This window comes from Cryptomeria japonica, chromosome 6 (genome assembly GCF_030272615.1).
Source record: "Cryptomeria japonica chromosome 6, Sugi_1.0, whole genome shotgun sequence".
Taxonomy (NCBI): Eukaryota; Viridiplantae; Streptophyta; class Pinopsida; order Cupressales; family Cupressaceae; genus Cryptomeria; species Cryptomeria japonica.
The window spans coordinates 163,214,297-163,235,936 of NC_081410.1; the positions used below are offsets into that span (position 1 = coordinate 163,214,297).

Genomic DNA, 21,640 nt, shown 5'->3' on the forward strand with positions numbered 1-21,640 from the left:
ATGTGATCTTGTGTATCATTTTTAGGGTCTTTGTAAAGCATTTTGTATAAGTCTTCCTCTTCCAGTTCACCCCATCTTTGAAATATAGTAGGGTCCCATTTGAGTATAATGATAGATACCTGCTTATTAGGATGTGGTCTTCCATATTCTTTTGGTGAACTCATAACTTGTTGTAAGCACATGGTTTGATTCAAAGTGTATTCACCCATGCCCTTGTCCTGAAATTTCCCTTTAAGCTCACCTTGTTTTGAGGTTGAAGGTTTTAATGATTCAGGATCAATGTATGCAAAAGAAGGGACAACTTCCCTATTACTTGGAATAATCGTCTCAATTTTCGGTTTCAAGTTATTGCAGTATATGAATGGATTAGGATCACCATTAACTATTATCTCAACTCCATTGTGAGGAAACTTAATGCATTGGTGATATGTAGATGGGATTGCCCTCATTTCATGAATCCAAGGATGTCCTAGTAATATATTGTATGTGAGATCTAGGTCTAGGACTTGACAAACCACATCCTTCGTAACTGGCCCAACTCTGAGAGTTAAGGTGACTATGCCCTTGGATGAACATTCTTCATCATCATATGCCTTGATGGTAATTTTATTTGTAGAATTCACAGCTTTATCAGAATATCCCAATTGTTTAATAGTGCTCAATGTACAAATGTTTAGACCTGCTCCTCCATCTATCAAGACTCATTTTATTCGATGTTTGTGTATGAAGGCTTCAATGTGTAAAGGTGCATTATGTGGTTGACTTACAGAGGCGTCATCGGCTTTTGTGAATGTAAGGGAGTGTGGAACAGAAAGGTATCCCACCATGGCTTGAAACTGGTCCACGTTTAGATCAGTAGGGATAGCAGTGTCTCTCAAGATTTTGTCAAGGATAGCTTTATGCGCGGGGGATATGCGTAAGAGCTCAAGGATGGAGATGAGCGCGGGTGTCTTCCCTAACTATTCTACAAGGTCATACTCAGGCTTGGTTGTTGAGGAAGTGGTGTTTTTAGCTGGAGCACCTTGCAAAGTGAATTTACCTCGACGAGTTGTAACATTACATTCAGAGGTAGGTTCGGAAGAAGATCCAATGCCTTTTAGGACAATCTTGGGTCTTTGGGTAGAATTCTCAGGCGTTTTGTCCTTGATGATAATGGTAGAGACATAATTGTCCATCAAAATGTGATTGATAGTTGAATCATAGTTATAGGATGCTCTGGTATAGTTGGTTTGGTCATCTGTGGCTGTAGCTTTTCCCTTGTCATGTTTTGGGAATGGTTCCTTAAACATTTCATGTTCTTGATTGGATGAGTGTCCTTCAATCTCAATGTCACCTCTATCAATGAGATCTTGTATGATGTTCTTCAGTCGATGGCAATTTCTTATCTTATGACCTTGGCTCTTATGAAATTCACAATACTCATCATCATTCCACCAATTTGGTTTGACCTTTGGTTCATATGGAGGAAAATCTGGAACTGTGATTACCTTGTTTGCCACTAGCTTCTTGAAAATTGACTCAAGTGGTTCTCCCAATGGAGTGTACTTCCTTTGTGACTTTGAAGTTGTTTGAGTATTCACTTGATTGTTTGTAGAGCTCGATCTGGAAAAAACGATTTTGGGTCGCACTGTATTGGCATCCACAACACCATCATTGACTGTGTTCTTGTTTTTATTCCAAAATCTTGGCTTATCTTTTCCTTTAAAGTCATCTTTGTTTTCCTTGAATATCTTAATTACTCCTTGTTCAATTAGGACCTTCTCTGTTGCTAAGCCTTTTTCAATGACGTCCTTAAAAGTGGACAAACAAGCTTTTCTTAGGTCATAACCAATGTCTTTGTTAACATTTTGGGTGAACATCTCTACCATTTATTTTTGTGGAATTTCACAAGAGCATCTACTGGCTAGACTCCTCCATCTTTGTAAAAATGATGAAAAAGATTCTCCATCCTTTTGTTTGGTGTTGCACAAAGTGGTGATTGATATGTCTGTCTCTATGTTGTATGAGAAATGTTGGATAAATACCTCTGCTAAATCACCCCATGACTTAATTCCGGGTGGAAGTTGGGAGAACCATTCCATAGCTTGATCACCTAAGCTTTGTGGGAATAATCTCATCAAATATGTCTCTTCTGCTGCTACCTCAATGCAAGCTATGAAAAATTGTCTTATATGTGCCTTAGGATCTCCTTTTCCTCTATATTTATCAAACTTAGGTGTCACAAAGTGTGTAGGAAATGAAGGCATTGGAATGCTCTTGTCAAATGGATAAGGACATATGTCTCTCATTGTGTAAGTTGGCTTTGGTGTATTTATGTCCTCCATTTTCTTTTGTAAATCCTTGATTTGCTGTTCCAAATTGTTCTTAGGCGGAGATCGACTTCTTGGACCATATCCCATTCCTGAACCACCGGGTGGAGGAGGAGCATGTTGCATATATGGATGATATTGATCATACACATGTTCATATGGAGGAGGTCTATAATGATGCTGTGTATATGGACCACTTGGTATAGAGTCATGATGAGGAATGGAATATCTGCTTTATCCATGTATACCATACTCTACATGCATGTCATGAGTTTGTTCTAATGTGTTGCCCCCAAATTTGACACGGGGTTTCCTTGTGTCCAAATTTTGAGCATGCCTTTGGATATCCAATTGCTTTGATGGTTGATCCTTAGCATTGGTATGTGATTGAGTATATTTTTCTGCATAAGACCTCCATAATGGTCTGCGAAGATGAGTATCATATGCTTGACCATGTGTGTATGGGACCTCTGGTTTTTGAAACAAAGATGATGGTGATTCGGGTACCATATGTGGTCCTCTATTGCCTCCACTATTAGGCCTCCTTTGATCCATGTTGGAGTGAGTTTGTTGCAAAGGTTGATTTTCCATTATTTGAGACATGTCAAAATCATTAGGGATCTTGGCTCCACTTTGTACCATCACTTGTAGAAAGTATTGTCTATCTCTCCTCATTATTTCCTCAACCAATCGATTGAAATGAGGATTCATAATGGAGTCTTCCACTTCTGCTGAATGTACTGAAAAGTTGTCCATATTGTCATTGTGTGTATCATTGTTGTTTGTAGTGTCCATGTTCTCAACATTTGGAATGTTTCTGTAAGCATCCATGTCAGGTAATGTGTTATGATTAGAATTGAAAAAGATATCATTGTCATATTCATAGGAACTCATGTTTGCGGACTCTTGAGCCTCTTTAGTTTCTCTCCTATATTTTTGGAAATGGGTTTCAACCATGAACTAGGTATTGACCAAGATGTGTGAGACTAGATGAAAATGAAAAGAGTATGGAAGACCAAGAGTTGGATGGAATGTAAATGAATCTGAGGTGTACTTGCAATGTCCAAAGTGTAAGACCAAGTATGTATGTAGTAGAGTAGGTGTGACTTCCAAAGAGATGATAGTTTCTCTTGATGAGGTAAGTTGACCTTGACTCTAAGTAAGATCAAATGAGACCCAAAGGTGATAGACCTTGATGAGGGACCACTTAGCAAAATGTTGTTGTATGTAGTGTGTTGACAAAGTAGGATGAGGACAAGCAAGTGACCTTTTGACTCAAGTTTAGACAAATGTGTATGTAATGCAAGGTGTAAAGCAATGATGGACTTTGTGAGACCCAAAGATAGGTTGAATGCTAGATGAAAAACCCAGAGAGATAACCTATGAAGCTCAATAAGTCTGAAACTAACTGTTCTTGTTTGCTGAATTATGAAAGTTTTTAATCCTGAACACAGACGTGCCTGTATACTTCACAGATGCGGTTAAAGGACAGAAACGCTATTCTGTCAGACATAGACACACTTAAATGATACAAACGTGGTTCTGTCAGACATAGATGCGTTTAGATGACACAGACGTGGTTATATCAGACATAGACACGTTTCTGCAAACTTTGTGCAATTTTTCCAATCTGTGAAGTTGTTTTGTTGTGACCAAATCTGAATGTTTGACTATTTTTTCGTGACAAGAGAACATAGTGTTGATGAGGACTCAATATTTGCAAGTGTTTAGACTCAAAATGACTCAAAGAAAAGTGTGTTGTTTGATGTAAAATTGTTTTGCATACACTTGAAGACACAAAAGACACAATGTTTTGGTGTTTGGTCTTGAATGTTTGATTGTTCAAAATAAGTCAAGCACAATTCTTATGGCTGGCCAAGACAATAGTTGTTGATCCTACATGGAGTTTCCCCCGAGGCTACGCTATTCAGAGTGGATACTTAGATGCTTGACCCCATTGGCTCCACCCTCGGCACTCACTTCTCGGGGCAGCCAAGCATCAGTCCCCACGAAAACTCCTCGTGGCGAACTTTGTATCTCTACTAAGAATCGTATGTGTGTGGGCCGCTACCAGAGGTCCGACCTCCTGCCCCAACAACTAGAAGGATTTTGGCTTCTAAAACAAAAAGGTGCTAGTAAGGGCATCTGCTCGTGTGGCCATACATGCGGCACTTTCAGCTCTGTAAATACAGAAGGCTCCCAGTCGATAGGGGTTACGTCCTACGAATGATCAAATAAATTTGATCAAACGAGTTTATGGGGAGACATAGTGTCAGTATGAACTAATCAGCACGCGTTATCCATAGTTTTCACCATGAACACAGTTATTTATAGTGGTTTGGAAGAAGATGGCTTTTCTTTTGCTACCACTTGGGTTGATCTCTCCTCACTAGTAGTCCTAATGACCACACGGGGAGACAGGCCCTCTAAAGATTAAACAAAAAGAGCCTTTTGCTCAAGACACAAAAGACAATGGTTCAATTTTAGTGCACCAATTGAAGTGTTTGCTAATATATGAAAACAAGGCACATAATAAAGATCAAAAACCCTTGTCAAGGTCCTGCAACAAAGATCTATTAGTAGTTTGGATTGATTCAAATAATCACTCCTTCCCGCAAGCACACAAGTTAGGTAAATTTTAGATCCAAAAGACTTTGTGAAAATAGGGGCCTTCAACAAAATGATTTTGCTTTCAAGACAAGCTGCACCAATTTTGTTAGCTAGATCTAAAAATGTTAGCTCAAAATAAACCAAATCTGAAATCTGAATGATGCAAAACCGAATCAAAGAAAAACCCAAAATGTAACAAATTCACATAGACGCGGTTATCAGAAACACAAACGCTATAAAGTTTCACAGACGCGCCTAAAGCCGACTCAAACGTGGTTCTAGAACACAGCCGTGGCTCCTGGACGCAGACGCGCCTGAAAACTCCACAAACGCGACTAGGGAACACAAACACGACTTTCAGAATCTGCAGAAAAATAAAATATTGTTGAGGACGCAGACACGATTCCAAATGTTGCAAACGCGACAGAAAATCAAAAACGCGATCTGAAAGTATGCAGACGCGAAAATATCAAAATGTTGTTGGAAATGTCAGATTTGCAACTTCAAAACACAAAATCTGCAATAAAAGACATTAAATGCAAAAGTGACAAGAGTCCCATCGGGCGTGCCAAAATGTTTACGGTGAAAATGGATAAACAATAATGTTGAAAGACTAAATGAATTCAACCACAAAACCCTAGCCTAACAATAACAAAAATCCACCATAACATATGAAGATTACCTAAGACAATGCAAATCAAATGAAATCACAAAGATTATACCATCACATGTCCAATAGGGTTTGGATCTCCATTCTTCCTATCTCTATTGATCTTGCTTGATATATTTGCTCTCAGATTTTATGTATGCACAAGAGCTCAACAAAGAACAGAAATGTGGTTGCAAGTAGGATCGCATATGAAAGTGCAAAAGGCGTAGTGTAGTCGAGTGCGCAATTAAGTTAGGGTTTGATAATGAAGGAAGCATCTCCTTATATAGAAGACACTATATGAAATGGAGAGATAAGATTGAGAGGTGTAAAAGATAAATGGTCGGCTATGATTAGAGGGTAGGTAGAGAAAATAAGAAAATAATAAGAGGGTAGGTAGTGTATGAATTAAGAGATGAATGGCATGTGTCATAGGTAGAAAAGGTTAACGAATTAATTAAATAAATAAAGATTTATTTAATTAATAGAAGAAGTGGGATCAATTAAATAAATAAGATATTTATTTAATTTAGGAAAAGGATAATTTAAATAAATAAAGATATTTATTTAAATGAGAAATAAGGCTAGAAGAGGATAAATGAATTAATTAAATAAATAAAGATTTATTTAATTAATAGAAGAATTAGGCTAAAGTAATTAAATAAATAAAAATATTTATTTAATTATTTATTTAATTAGACATGACAATTTTAGGTGTCTACAACACTAACATTTGTTTCTTGTGTTCTTGTGTGTGTTCCATACCACAGATTTTCTAATCCATTTTGCAGAGCATCATTAAGAAATAAATCATTAATCAAACTTGTAAGAAGTTGCACATTACATTCATTACATAAATTTTATTAAGCCACTTGAGGGGAGGAGGGAAATGGTCATCTCAAACAACATATAGTAATAAAATTCTTAATTAGGGTGGTCTCAAACAACATATATACTAATTATACCATATCTTGATGATCATTGCCCATACTACTAAAGTATCCAATACTTGTATCATGGTTAATAGAAGTTCATCCTTAACCTATGGGGTACACACATCAAGGAGTAGGTTTGCACTATGAATCAACAAACATGGCTCTACATGTGGGGGAGTCTATAGGGACTAACATCCTGTAATGTTGTAAATTGCATCCTATGAACTTAACATCACATAGGCCTTCCCTTTAGTCATAAATCAAGACATAATGCACCATGTCTGGAGGAGCACCATACGAAATAAGATTGATTGAAATGGTTTTTATAGTGGCACGATGGATGTGGCTTGCTTGGTGCTCTTTTCATGATGTTTGGCATGTTGGTTGGGCTTATAACCTTTCACCAGCTTATTGAGTTGATCCAGTCGCCTATATATAAGTAGGGGGCAACACCTAAAGCAACAGAGCCTGTCCCAACCCTCACACGGTTCCAAAGCTAGATGTTGACCCATAAGCGTGCAAAGGCCTAGGCAAGTGCAATTGACCCATCAACAACACTATCTTGAATGCTACTATAGTTGACCTGGTTCCAATTAGAGAGCATGAGCCAGGGGAGAAGAAGCATCAACAATTTCATAACCTGCAACATAGCAAGTAGCATAGTTGACATAACTATAGTTGCACCCGTTGAAGTTTTCAATCGAAACCCAGTTATTGTACGAGTCAATTTCAAGACTGTACTTCTTGGTTTGATGGATCTTTAGAGGCTATGAGTTGTCTCCTATAATAATCATAAATATATCAAGATTAGGTCATTATAGCTCAAAATGAGTTGTTTGATAGAATGCCCAACTTAATGGTATAGGTATCCTATTGCATGACAGTTTCAAAATCTATTGCTATTTTTAAAGTCAAGTGTAATAGTGGATTAGACAACTAAGTGTAATTCTAGAATAGTATTGCAGGGCATAAGATTTTAGGGGAAAAGTTGATATACATACCATTTTTTGGTATAAATATTGGTTGAATGGGAGAAATTGGGACATTTTGACAGGTTTTTATTTATGAACATAAGATGATTGGATGAACATTAACAAGACATTCACATTGATATTGGTGTTTGGCACCCCTTTAGATTCAAAATTTCCATTTTGAAATTTAACCTCAATTTTATTTTGCTTCATATTATATGCTATTCGTGGTGGAATCTCAAAAAAAGATGATATATGTTACATATAGACCAGAATACCAAGAGAAGGGGTGAATCGGTATTCCTCAATATACTAAAACAAAAACAAATATTCTGATGATTTGAAGCTTAACTTAATCTTAATTATACTTGAAATGAAAAAATAGAAAATAAGTCCACAACATAAGTATTTCTAACAATATATATAATTATGTGGTATTGGTATTAGAGATTGTGAGTTGCAGGAAGAACACAAACCTTACTTTACCCTGAGGAACTCAGTATCTCCTAGAACTGGTAGACACTTCTTTATATTTTTCTTAAAAGAACAAAGCACTAAAATCGAAACATGTGTTGATTGAATTTTTTTTCATTCTTTCAGGCTTGGAAGCTATATGGAGAAGGGAAAATATTAGATCTTCTTGATTATAATTTAAGAGATTTATTGATACATTCATTGCTCACAAATTATTCACTTTTTGCCATCCATATAAAGGGCCATTGTTCTAACAACCTGATAAATCAAGGGGTCAACTATATAAAGGGCCATTACTCAATGGGAGACCTCTTTTCATCTACACAATGACCTCCTTGCCCAAGAGGTTGGGTGATCACTAAGGAAGAGGCTTAATGCCTTCTGTTGCTCTTTAAGATCGATTTGACTTCTTGTGACAAGATTTTTGAACAATGGTTTATGCCTCAGATTTGAACATTTCTTACTCTTATTAAAACAGGGTGTAAGGAAAATCTAAAGCATTATGGTAAGAAGGTATGTAGTGGAAGTTATGTTGATTACCCAATATATTCAATTTTCTAATGACAAATTCCAAGTTGGTATAGATGAATATAAAGCCAAATGGTGTAAGTGATGATTCGAGGTTTCTATCTTCAAGACATTGGATGGTGTTACCATTACAATAGCATAATTTATTGTGGTTAGTCAGGATCTTAACTTTTCATACCCTATAGAGACCATGAAATCATTGCCAGGAAACTGCAACCAATTTCCTCTAATGTGTTGTATTATGGCAAACTTTGAAAAAATTACATTGAAATAAAATTAAACCATTTCAATTTTTCATTTCTATTTTTGGCAATTCAAATAAAATTAAAATGTATTTTTGTTGTTGTTTGTTTTCATCAATTCAAACAAATAGAAAGAAAATGCATCAAATAAAACCCCCCAAAAGTTTACATCTTGCAAATTTTGATAGCTCTGATTTGAACATAGAGAAAATGGGTTCGATGCAATTTTGACTAACCTTTAAAGAAGACGAAAAATGGAACCACTGAGACATAGTACGACTCTAAAATTTGTGTTTGTTGTTGAATTTCTCTCTAAGATTGTTTGCTTCTAGTTAATTATTGGATTTAAATTTTCATTCATGCCGGTTAGGGTTTACAACTTCCAAACTTGCATGATTGACAAGAAATGCTGGTGGGCATAGCATTACCTACCAGTGTGCATACCATGCTTTGGCAGTTGCACAACAACCAACTGAACACATTCATTAGGAAATTGAATATTTTGGGAGAGCAAAGCTCCCAAAGTCTACCGGCTTAAAATATTTTCATGCCACCCACTTGAACATTAGACATTAAAATTGATTTTTATCTCACTTCTTCTACCTTGATACATTTTTCACCAAATTTTACAAATTAAAAATTATTTTTCTCGAACAAAAAAAATTGTGCAGTCCAATAAAAAATTTAGATTTTTTAATTTTTGGAAAAAAATTATCTCTAGGAAAAAAAAACAAACAAAAAAACATTAAGAATGAAGTTTAATATTTCACAAGACACAACTATGAGTACAAACAAATAAACAAAATTTGATATGAACTAATAAATATAAATTGGCTAATCAATAAAAGAGTTCCGACATACCATTCGATTATAAAAGTATTGTCGATGGCATCCGCTCTATCATGTCTCGGATGCATGCTTACTCGGACTTTAAAGAGGTGATGAGGGTTTTTGTTCTCATCCCTCAACGGCACTCAACGGCACGCATTCAGCCATGAGGGTTTTTTTTCTCATCCCTCAACGGCACTCAGTCAGCAATGAGGGTTTTTTTTCTCATCCCTCAACGGCACTCAATCAGCCCTCAACGGTACTCGATTCATAACCATGCGATGAGATCAGATCAACGATTTCCAAAGAATGGTCTATGTTACCGTTTAAAAAAGCACCTGCCACCTCTTCTATATATGGGCAATTTATTCAAGAAGCAGGGTAGATTGTTCCCTATTCTGTTCTTTTTGTTTGTTTTGTTTGTCTTTCCTTTTATGTTTATGGCATGGCCATGCCTCCTATGCTTTTTTTTTCCCCTGTGTTTGGATTTTTTTTCTCAGTTTGTTTTCATGGTAGTTTATATATGTGTGTCCGTGTGTGTCTCGGATGGTAATTGGAGGAGGGCAACAACGAGGAGAACTGATTGGAGTTGCAGCCAAGAAAATACTGTAAGTTGAGTATCTAAATTGCCTCTCATAGTTTTGTGTTCTTCATATCCATAGAAGATTGGAAGGATTTATCTACTAATTCAATATTCTACATATACATTACTCAGCTTTGTGCACTAGTTTTGTGCACTAGTTTTGTGCACTAGTTTTGTTCTGCTTTACTCAGCTTTATTCTGCATATACATTTTTATTCTCTTTGTATTTATTAGTTTATTATTGAATATTCTAAAATATTATATGTTTTGTTCTGCTTTCCTCAGCTTTATTCTTCATATACATTTTTATTCTCTTTGTATTTATTAGTTTGTCCAAGATTGCAGAGGGTTTTCATTGTTAGAGAGACTTCCAGTGCTTTCTTTGTTCACTAGTTTGGTTCTGCTTTACTCAGCTTTATTCTGCATATACATTTTTGTTCTCTTTGTATTTATTAGTTTATTATTGAATATTCTTATTCATGTAGCTTGAAATGATTATTTTAGGACTTTACTTAAAGAGTTCTCTGTATTTTAATTTTACTATGTTTTAACAAATAAATACACAAGTAGCTTGAAATGATTATTTTAGGACTTTACTTAAAAGAGTCCTGAATTTTGATTTTAGTATGTTCTCTTTGTATTTGTTAGTTTATTATTGAATATTCTAAAAATTTATATGTCTCCAAGATTGCAGAGGGTTTTCATTGTGAGAGAGTCTTCCAAAGCTTACTTTGTGCACTAGTCCTCTGTATTTTGATTTTAGGACCTTACTTAAAGAGTCCTCTGTATTTTGATTTTACTATGTTTTAACAAATATATACACAAGTATCTCAAGACTATGAATTGTGCTTTCATTTCTGAATAAACCACCTCATTATTCTGCATATACATTTTTGTTCACTTTGTATTTATTAGTTTATTATTGAATATTCTTATTCATTCATGTAGCTTGAAATGATTATTTTAGGACTTTACTTAAAGAGTCCTCTGTATTTTGATTTTACTATGTTTTATCAAATAAATACACAAATATCTCAAGACTATGAATTGTGCTTTCATTTCTCAATAAACCACCTCATTTGATTATAAGAAATATATAATACTTCAAAGAAATCTATAATGTGTTTTATAAAATGCTTTACTAGAATTATAGTCAGTCGCATTTGAAATCACCCTGACCCATGAAAGAAATACTCGGTGCTAAAGCAAATGAAACCATTAAACTATATCTAGGCTTGGGGTTGAATACAATCATGGGGGTTTGCATTAAATCTTTTCCTTCGAGCAATAACTGTAAATCAGAGTTCTTAGTTTGTTCATGCTTCTTATATTCATGCCCAAAGTTGGTTTGTATTGAGATGATTCACTTGCTCATACTTTGCCTTAAAAGCCTTGCATGCATATGTTTCTTTATTGCATTTTTCTTAAATCTGAAAAGATTCAATAATAATGTTCATAAAATTATGTAAAATGTGTTAGATCTTCAGAAGTTGTGTCTTCAATTTTTTTTTTTTTAATTGATAATAAATTTACCAAAAGAGAGCAAGAGTGTACAATCATTACATCATAGAGAGCATCTGCATTTTAGAGCTGCTGTCACAGTTCAAGAGAACATAGCAGAGTCCATGGAATATCCACCAACAAACATTAAAAATATCAACTGGATAACCAAGGAAAAGTCAGAAGGTGAGCATGAAACTATACAAACTCATGAGAAGACAAAGCTGACATATATACAAACTCTAAGAACACCGTAGACTTGCCATACATCATAGAGAACATAGCAGTAAGATCTGACAAAGCACAGCAGCAATCATAGCCAAAGTCTGAAGTGACCAAGCATCACGAACAAATCAGATATGGAGATGCACTGTTACTGTGTTAATCACTGTAACCAAACATGGAGATGTAATCCCTACAAAATTGTCTTAAACATTGTAATCATAACAGTCGCTCAGAGGTTCATTGATAAAGTCATCCTCATTTAGGGGTAGATAATTTATATGTCAATTACTGTCTGCTATCCAGGCCTTTGAGGGGGGATGGTTCAAATTGTATATATGTCAATTACTGTCTGATATTGTAATTTTTCAGGTACTAAATGCTTTGTGTATGTCTTTAATTCTTTAATTTTTTAAATTGTTTGTGGTTAAAATTGGTTTTGTTAATCTTAGGTTTGTTGGATAATTTACAAACTGTTGCGTGAATAGTTTGAGTTGAACAAATAAGGTTTTAGCTAACTTTTAACACTATTTTTTTTATTCTAAGAATGTTTGCAAATTATTAAAGCCAGTTCAAAGAAGATAATGCACACTTGTTGAATGGAAAGTATATTGGTGAGTTAATTTCAAGATTATTCTTAGGATGTAGAGTATGGTTGATTTATATTTAGAAAACCTTAGAATTATTATTCTAACCATGATTGCAAAAATCCTCCTTTGTAACAATTTAGAGCAATTTCTTTCACATTTTCAGTAGTTGTCTTCAAAAAAATGGTCAAGAATTAATAATACAATTTGTTGGAACCATTTTAGAAAACATATGATAGACTTGAATTCCAGGCCTTACTAGCATGCTTTGCAATGGATTTTTGCAAGGTTCATATAATAGAATTTAAGGAATTCAAGAATTTTATTTAAGGAATTTATTATGAGTTGGAAGGATTATGATTTAATTAAACAACTTACAGTAATTACTGACTAAATCAATAACAAACTTTAAATTAACCCAGAGTCAACCAACCTTTTGTTTAGTGTGACTATATCATTAGTTCTATAACTGCTATGATATTTTGATCTTAAATTTTTGTTAACATATTTTGAAAAGAGAAAATGATATATTGTATACATGAGGTCTTCTATTTTACTATGTGTCTTGCCATCTATTTCTTGTTATCTTGATGAGATTAAGTTTTATATGATTAAAATGTGAGTGATTTCTAAATAGAGGGAATAGGCTTTATGCTAACAAGAAAGATAATGAATAATTATCTGTAGGAAAAATGATGCTTATGTCCCACAATATTTTGGGGATGAGGATGGTGAGATGGCAGGGGACCTCTGAAGGCCATTGTTTGAAGATGGTGAGTAAAATACTTTATAATATTATATATTTGTCTGTACTTCTCACTCAATACCATATTTTATCAGGCCATGACCAATACACCTTTAAATCACTTTTGCAACTGACAATAATAACGGACTCTAATACCATATTGAAAATTTTGAAGTTTAAGACTGAATTAAATTTGAAAAATCAAATCAAGAATTCAAATAATTGCTGTTAGTGTTAAATGTATATAATTTATATCAATAGTTATAAAATGGAATCATGATATAGTTACTGCTGTTAATATTGCTATACAGATATTTTTTTTAACTACTGTAATAACACGGTAATGGTATAATGATAATATTTTTGTCGTGCTGTCATAATCCTATACTGACTCTGAAGTTTGATACTATGAGTTAAAGTTGAAAAATGAAATCAAGAATTCAAATTATTGTTGTTAGTGTTAACAGCTCAATAACTTATATCAATAGTTATAAAACCAAATCGTGATATAGTTACTGCTGTTATACTACTGTCATTTCATTCATCTAAAGTTTTATTGTTGTTATATTGCTATACTGATATATTTATTGCTGCTATAATAACACAGTAATGTGGTATATGATAATATTGTTGTCATGTTGACTTTGAAGTTTGGCACTGAGTTAAAGTAGAAAAATGAAATCAAGAGTTCAAAGTATTGCTGTTAGTGTTAACTGCTAAAGAACTTACACAAGTAGTTATGAATCTGTATGGTGATACAGTTATTGCTGTTATGCCACTGTCACCATTGTCATGGTAAAATTTATTATTGATATTACTATCATGATATATTTATTGCTGCTGTCATGTATGTTGATGATCTTGCAATGAATGGGTAATTGATGTTAGATTCACTTTAGTCACTTCAATGAATGTTCAGATTTGTTTGTATTTGTTTACTTTGCCTCAGTCGTTTTTAATTTTTGGTCTTTTTCATTGTCATTCTAATTTTTTTTGGCATGGCCATGCTCTTTTGTTTCGTTTTGTTTAAAGGTTCTATTTTTGAACCTTTGTTCCATTTTTCATTTGTATTCTAATTCTATGTTTTTATTTCTTTCCTTGTTAAGATATTTAGTTTGATTAACATTGTTTTTAAAGTAGGTTCTAAGTTATGAATAATTGACTTTATAAAGAAAATAACTTTATTTTTAGATTTTGACATTATCATTTTCACTTTGCTTCATTTTGTTTAAAGATCCCATGGATATCAATCCTCATTTTTCCTAAGCCTCAGATCTGAATTACTCACAAACTCACATTTGGCTTCCCCCTAGGCAACCCCCACCCCCTAAGTACTCAAAGGCATGAGGTTTTATAAAGTTTGGCTAACCAAATGTCATGAAAGAAAATAAATTATTTGGATATTTTGAAATTATCATTTTCATTTTGCTTCATTTTGTTTAAAGATCCCATGAATATCAATCCTCATTATTCCTAAGCCTCACTAAACTCGCATGTGGCTTCCCCCTAAATGTCATATTTGAGAAGAAAATTTAGAAGCTCGCTGCAAAATTAAGATTTCCTTTATTTCCTATTTGACCTATAAATTGAAGTCTTACTTGTCTGCATAAATAAGACTGAAAAGTAATTTTCTTTGTTTAGATAGCTAAAAACCATTTGTAATTTAAAGATTGTAGAGTGAAGGTGCATATTGCAAGTTGAGCATCTAAACTGCTCTTTGTAGTCATAGTTTTGTCTTTACTTGAGTTGGATTTTCTTTGCAATAATAAGTCTTGGTCTTTGTGCACTCAGAAGTCTTTCGGAGCTTACTCTGTGCACTCGTATCGTTCTGCTTTATTATGTTCGTGATCATACTATGCATATACCTTTTTGGGCTCTTTGTATTTATTAGTTTGTTAATGATTGTTCTTATTCATTCATGTATCTCGAATTGATTATTTTGACTTTACTTCTCAAGTCCTCTGTTTATTGATTCATTTTTATTTTACTGTGTTTTATGAAAATAATTTGATAAGCTTTTTTAGTTCATTTAGAACCTACACAAGCATCTCTTAACACTATGAATTGTGCTTTTGATTATGAACAAACCACCTCATTTCACTATAAGAAAGATACCAATGTTCAAACTGGAAGTCCTTTGTTCATTGGTGCATTTTGATTTACACCATCCATTAGCTCAAGAATAAATTAATGTCATTTCAACTACTATATGTTGCAAGTATGTGCTTACTATTGGAAAACAGAGAATTAGAAAAATATGAATACATAGAAGCTAAAGCCATATGAAACAAGGCAAAAATGAGTAAAAATGCCTGTGGCATGCGACTGATGCCAGAGAGGAACTCTATAAAGCAAATGAAATCATTAATTTTTATCATAGAGGTGAATAAAGTCGTGGGGTTTGCATTAAATATTTGCCTTGAGCAATAATTGTAAACAAAGTTGGTTTGGACTTGCTCATATTTTACCTTGCCTTAAATGCCTTACTTGCATATATTTTACCTCGCCTTAAATGCCTTGCATATATTTTACGATGAATTTAGTGTTGGTTTAATTTTTTTTCCATAAACTTAGTTGCAACTGTCTACATTCTGCAAATCTAAAAAGATTCAATAACAGTGTTCACAAAATTATATAAAATGTGTTCAGATTTTCTAGTCTCAAATTGTTGTTAATCTAGGTGTTTGTAACACTTTACAAATTGTTGTGTATAAAAGGTGATCCGATTTCAGGTTGATTTAGGTCTTTTGTAAATCTGAGTAATCTCTGAATATTTATTTTCGCTCATGATACCTGAAGTAAGTTTGACCATCACTATCCAAAAGATATGCGCCTTGGGCTTTTTAGAGTCATTATAAGGTGGACATGAAGCCTTGTCCATGGATTTTCCTCACCTCCTTAGAAAGTAGAGTAGTAACAAGAAAATGCTATGTTTGACACAGATAGAACAATAAAGTTCTCTTAAGATTTGACCATACAATGATGTTATCTTGAGATTTGAGAAAGATGAACTTATCTATGAAATTGAGAACTTGAAAATCAAATAAAGGACATTTTCAATTTTTATTAAAAAAAAAAAAATTTACCTTAGTTTTTAAAGAGTACAAAATTTATAAAAGTGCATTTCATTCATGGGACTTCCTAATTTTTGTTATATATAATATTTTAAGCTTAAGAACCATCTAAGGGGGTTTGATTAAGAGGGTTAATTCAAGCACCCATGGATAGAATCTTTCTAGCTCTTGTAGGCTTAAATGAACTTAATTAGAAATGTCATTTTGAAAATATGTAGTTCTTAATGTCGACTTTTATAAAATTTATAATATGTATTAGGTTTTATAGGTTTTATTTATAATATGTTAATATTAGGTTTTATTAAGTATTATTTTTTAAAATTTTATTAGCTTTTAAGAAAATGTTTATAATTGAAACATTAAGAAAAATAATAAACATTATTACAAAAATAGTAAAATTTTAATTTTGATATTATTTTGAGAAATGTGTTATAAGATAGATAGGTTTGAACTTAATATAAAATTCCAAAAAAATTATCCATTCACTAGTCAATGGAATTAATTGTTTAATTTGAAAAAAAATCATAGATTTTTATTTTTGTTGTAGATTAATGTCACTTAATGAAAAATAATAGAAAAAAAATAAGAAGTGATTGAAAAAAAGAGATACATATATATATATTTTTCTTAAAAAACTTGAATCTATAGAGAAAATGTCATAACTCGTTAGATTACACATCAATGCAATTTTTTATTATTATTAGTTTTCTATAATTATACAAGTTCAAAATTGTTAAAAATATCATTTTTAAATGTTCCATTAAAGCCAAAAAGTGGGATGAAATATCATTTTTGAATGTTCCATTTAAGCCAAAAAGTGGTATGCACTTACGACTTATTAGATAGACTTTTTATAGGTTTTTTAATTTGATAAATAGTAAAAAATGTAGTGGTCTCCTTTCGGAGATTTGAGATGACAAAGTCTGCATGTCATAATTGTGTGTTTTTTCATGCATTATTTTTAAATCTTTCCAATTTAGCTTAGTCATAAATCTTCCTTTAGGCACTAATCTCTTCAACTTTTTACTAATCCTTTCTTTCAAAACGTTTTTTATCTTCAAATTCTATATACAATTGAACTTGTTAGTTTTTCATTGAGATGTGCTAGCCATATTGGATCTAGAAAATCACTAAAACAAATTGTCTCACAACATTGCTAAAGAGGTATCCTTATTTTAATCAAAATCATTAACTTTGATATGAAATGTTGAAAAATCTAGTGAACAATTATAGTAAGTATAAAATTAAATTGTACAAATTTGACTAATCTAATTGAAGTGTACATGTCTAATAACCATAAAAAGCTAACAAACATATATAACTTTATAGATACACATTGGAGAATGTCTTTCCAAGGAAAAATCATCAAAGAGATGTTGATTGATTGAGCTCATATTAATGAAGTATAAACAAGTACATCAATATATCACATACTATTCTAGTCTAACAAAATTTGGGTAGTGTACTTCCAAAACACCGAGGCTTCAATATATAACCTTAAGGAGGCTCTAAAAATTGACATATAAATATCAATGGCCCAAACATGATCTCAAAAGCATATGGTAAAAATTATCATAATGCACTAAATGATAGTGGTCTCCAAAATAGAAATTAACTCCTCTTATGCATTGAACATCATAAATGTTGTCATAAAATGCCATTAAGACCATTTCATCTTTCAAATGCACTTTGCAATGATTCAAATATCATTGCCCATTTTGAGAATGATTCAATTATTTTCCAATTTTTGATTTCCTTTTATAACTTCCTTTATTTAATGTCATTATACTAATACTGTAGATACCAAAAATTAACCTTTCCTCTATACAACAATTATCCGTAATAATTAAATATTTTTTTAATGATTTAATTAACTTATTAATTTTTTCCCCTTTCTAATATTAATTAAGTAATTTTATTATTTAATTAATTTACCATTTCTTCATAATTAATTGTTTTTTAATGAATTAATTTTCCTTATTTTTCTAAATTCCTTTATAATTAAATAATTTTGATTATTTAATTATTTGATTATTTATCCTTCCATTCACCTCTCCCTTAGTCCAATAAAGAGACAAAACATTTGTTTACTTTTATCCTTGCTCATGAAATTATATAATTTTATTATTTAGTTTCCCTATTTTTTCCCCACTCACCTTTCCACGCTTCGACAACCTAGATTCCTTTCACCTAGATGCCCACTCTCCCCCTATCTTTGGCTAACTTTCTCCTATGCGATTTGAGTCGTTCAATATGTTTAAGAACAAATTTGAACCCAACCGTTGATCAAACTCCCTCCAAAACTATATATACAAATCTCTGCCTCATGTTTTCCTTTAACCACTATGTATAAACTCTTCTTTTATCTTATGTTTGTGCTTGTAGATTTTTGAGGGCAACCATATTCAAAATTTGAAGGAGACTTGAGGACTATGAAGATTATTAGGGGAACTTTAGATTTATGTTTATCCATTTGATGTTTTTGTATTCATGTTCTATTGTTCTTATGCTCATTTCCTCTTTCTTATTATGTTCATGATGCTATTATCATTGCATTAGTGTTTTCATGGTGGTATCCTTATTTTGATTGTGATATGCTTGAGGTTTTGTAGTTCTTATGCTTGCTACTCCCATTTCATGTTCTTCATAGGATAGACTAGGTGTGGTTGTCATTCAAGAGTTTAGTGGTTACCCTAGGATGATCATATTGTTGCTAATTTATGATCTACATTTTTGGTATGCTCGGTGGCATCCCATCTCAAACTTGATTGATCTTGTGATTTTTTGGTGTTTTTGCAGGTGATTGGCTATGAACCAGTGTTTTTGAGCTCCTTGGATGTAGAACTACACATTTGACATATTGTTGTGCTTTTAAGACATTTCGCTATGGTTTTGACACATTCTATTGTACATCTAATTGCCGGAGTCGTGCATTTGAAGGTATAACTGGTAGTTTATTTTCAATTCTACACTTTGGCTTCATGCTTGGGATTTTGTTTACTATTTTGTACTAAACTATTCTACCACTTGAATCTGGTGCAAACAAGCTTGTGCAACTCCTATTTGACTTGACGAAGGCACCCTCTTAAAACCACTGATGATATTATTGCAGAATTGAAACAAGGAAAAGGAGGCTTACATTTGAAACTTATAATTTGTGGTATTGCAGGGTTTACATTGCTTTCATTATCTTTGCTTCATATATTAGATATGATTTGAATTTGGTGCATTAAAAAGAACTCTATTTTTTGTGTGTTGCACGCTTGTACTTTTGTTTAGGGTGGACCCATAGTTATGCACATATCCTCTACCCTTGCCTTCGCAAATCTAGGGCACACAAGAAGTGTATAACAATACCCTAATTTAATTTAACCACCCCTTGCGTTGACCTCGAGCGACATTTTATTCAAAATACTATATAGAAAGGGTGAGAGCAAAAGTTGTAGCCTAATCTTGCAATCATATACCAAGTGTGTCAATTGAGAAGGGGAGGTATGGGCCATGGAGTGGTTGAAGAGAGACTTAAGTGTCTCACCTTGAATGCATATGCATAGGTGTCCTTGAATACTGACTAAGAATCTTTGTGATTTAGAGACTATCCATATGCTTGATAACTCAACGTGTGTGCATCATACGTCGTAGATGGTCTTCATGTACTCCCCATTGTAAGATGGAAATCGCTCGGTTCATAAGGTTTTTGGACCTTTAGGGTAAGAGGAAATGTGAACTAGTGTTGCTGAGCATATGCTATCGGGCTCATGCCATTGGACCTCTATTTGCCAACTTTGGATGAGTATTTTGTCACAAGAGATTTGTCAAGTAGTATCCTTCATAACCTTGAGCTTAGGAATGTACATGCTTATGAGTGTATGCTTAATCAATGTTCTATGCCAATGGACTCAGTTGAAACTCTGGGCTAATTCAAACCCTTCTTGCAAACTCTAAATTTTGGAGTTGTTTAGTTCAAGTCAAATAAATTAATCCGTCTTCTTTTCTTGCTATGTGTCTTCTTGCTTAAAAAATATCTCATTACATTTCAAATATCTCAAAAATTTGATTGAAATTGACCTCAAACTTGAGACCGAAACTGATACCATTAGGATTGCATTCCTTATTTTCTTGCATTTGCTTTGCATCTTAAGACTCAATCAAAGTTTCCTTGCATTTAGATCAATTTTCTTTAATCAAAACCTAGGGTTAATCATTTGTTAAAAACCTTGAATCTTTGTCATTACTGATTTGGCCTTCAACTTGGATTCGTCTAGTCCATCCTCTTATTCGTTGGGCTTGTATTCACTAGTCTAGTGCAAGTTTTACTAATCAATCATTATCAATTTTTCGCTATCCAAGGTTTAGACCCATCTTTGATGATATTAGGTTGCCTTTTCTTTTGCATCATCATAATTTCAAAATCCCAATTTTTATTGAAAATTCCCCAAATCTAAAAAAATCATACATTTTGAAAATCCAAAAACATAGTCTTTAGATTTTATATAGCTTGCATCTCATTCCTAGGGTCTCCAAGTCTCTCTTATGCCTATCATCTCTAGGTCTTAAAACAAGAAGAACAAGATGGATCCATCTCAATATGATCCCATGCTTGAAAATCCACCATTTCCTTCTGATGCATCTAAGAAAACAACAAAGAAAATTTGACAAAAGAGGAGATTGAGGAAGCATTTCAAGATCCTAAGATTCAAGTCATCATGGATACCCTTCTCGCAGCCAACCAAGATCGATATTTCCTATTGTTAGCAAAACAAGAAGCCAAGTTACCCCTTGATTTTGGTCTCTCAAGTATCAAAAAAACCTCACCCGAAATAGATCCTTTCAATTTTGTAAACTTCCCAAATCCAAATCAACATACAACAAACCAATTGAGGCTTCATCATCATCTTTTGATATCCAATTTAGCAACCCCCTCTTCAATTTGTCCTTGACACTTGAGATAAATGCAACACAACCTAATCAAACCCCAACCAATCAAAATCCACTTTCCAATCAAAAGAAATTCAATTCATCATCTTTGTCATCAAATGAAAATTCAACTAACAACAAAGTCTCTCAAGCCAATAATCAACCTCCACCTCCAACCAACACCACAAGCATCACAACGATCTCCTCAAATGCAAATGTCAATCAACCCCTGAGCAACCCTTGATCAAATTAAATTGCAAGTTAGAATGTTCCACCTCCACCTCAAAATAAAATCCAATCCAGCTAGTAGAACATATAACTAGAACCTTATGAACATCCTTCAAAATTCTCTCTTTGAAGCAATAATCTCCTTCTTAACTCATGCCCTACATATCAAAACCAACATCCAGGGGCACATCATCACAACTTACAACATAATCAGAACATGACATATCCTCCTCCCCAG

General features: G+C 33.2%; 1 long non-coding RNA gene across 1 annotated transcript; it reads left to right on the top strand.

Annotated features, from left to right (window-relative positions):
- The first annotated feature begins 9,597 nt into the window (after window positions 1–9,597).
- Window positions 9,598–19,221, top strand: LOC131033338 (uncharacterized). The gene is made up of 3 exons (XR_009103599.1): window positions 9,598–10,154; window positions 13,126–13,211; window positions 19,057–19,221. It is a non-coding gene; the product is annotated as an uncharacterized LOC131033338 (long non-coding RNA).
- The last annotated feature ends 2,419 nt before the right edge of the window (window positions 19,222–21,640 follow it).